We start from the raw sequence: 1686 nt of genomic DNA on the forward strand, positions 1-1686 counted from the left end.
GAAACTTCAGATCAAGTTACTACTGAACCTCGTAGGTCTACCAGAGTAAGATCCACACCAGAGTGGTATGGTAATCCTATTCTGGAAGTCATGTTACTTGACCATGGCGAACCTACGAACTATCAGGAAGCGATGATGAGCCCAGATTCCACAAAATGGCTTGAAGCCATGAAATCTGAGATGGGATCCATGTATGTGAACAAAGTATGGACTTTGGTTGACTTGCCCGATGATCGGCAAGCCATCGAGAATAAATGGATCTTCAAGAAGAAGACTGACGCTGATGGTAATGTAACTGTCTACAAAGCTCGACTTGTTGCGAAAGGTTTTCGACAAGTTCAAGGGGTTGACTACGATAAGACTTTCTCACCGTAGCGATGCTTAAGTCTGTCCGAATCATGTTAGCAAATGCCACATTTTATGATTATGAAATTTGGCAAATGGATGTTCAAACTGCATTCCTGAATGGATTTCTGGAAGAAGAGTTGTATATGATGCAACCAGAAGGTTTTGTCGATCCAAAAGGTGCTAACAAAGTGTGCAAGCTCCAGCGATCCATTTATGGACTGGTGCAAGCATCTCGGAGTTGGAATAAACGCTTTGATAGTGTGATCAAAGCATATGGTTTTATACAGACTTTTGGAGAAGCCTGTATTTACAAGAAAGTGAGTGGGAGCTCTGTAGCATTTCTGATATTATATGTAGATGACATATTGTTAATTGGAAATGATATAGAATTTCTGGATAGCATAAAGGGATACTTGAATAAAAGTTTTTCAATGAAAGACCTCGGTGAAGCTGCTTACATATGCACATCAAGATCTATAGAGATAGATCAAGACGCTTAATTGGACTTCCACAAAGCACATACCTTGATAAAGTTTTGAAAAAGTTCAAAATGGATCAGGCAAAGAAAGGGTTCTTGCCTGTATTACAAGGTGTGAAGTTGAGTCAGACTCAATGCCCGACCACAGCAGAAGATAGAGAGAAAATGAAAGATGTTTCCTATGCTTCAGCCATAGGCTCTATCATGTATGCAATGTTGTGTACCAGACCTGATATATGCTTAGCAATAAGTTTAGCACGGAGGTACCAAAATAATCCAGGAGTGGATCACTGGACAGCGGTCAAGAACATCCTGAAATACCTGAAAAGGACTAAGGATATGTTTCTCATTTATGGAGGTGACAAAGAGCTAGTCATAAATGGTTACGTCGATGCAAGCTTTGACACTGATCCGGACGATTCTAAATCACAAACCGGATACGTGTTTTTATTAAACGGTGGAGCTGTAAGTTGGTGCAGTTCTAAACAAAGCTTCGTGGCGGGATCTACATGCAAAGTGGAGTACATAGCTGCTTCGGAAGCAGCAAATGAAGGAGTCTGGATGAAGGAGTTCATTTCCGATCTAGGTGTCATACCTAGTGCATCGGGACCAATGAAGATCTTCTGTGACAATATTGGTGCAATTGCCTTGGCAAAGGAATCCAGATTTCACAAGAGGACCAAGCATATCAAGAGATGCTTCAATTCCATCCGGGACTAGGTCCAAGTGGGAGACATAGAGATTTGCAAGATACATACGGATCTGAATGTTGCAGACCCGTTGACTAAACCTCTTCCACGAGCAAAACATGATCAGCACCAAGACTCCATGGGTGTTAGAATCATTACTGTGTAATCTAG

The sequence above is a fragment of the Triticum dicoccoides genome, chromosome 3B (assembly GCF_002162155.2).
Source record: "Triticum dicoccoides isolate Atlit2015 ecotype Zavitan chromosome 3B, WEW_v2.0, whole genome shotgun sequence".
Lineage (NCBI taxonomy): Eukaryota > Viridiplantae > Streptophyta > Magnoliopsida > Poales > Poaceae > Triticum > Triticum dicoccoides.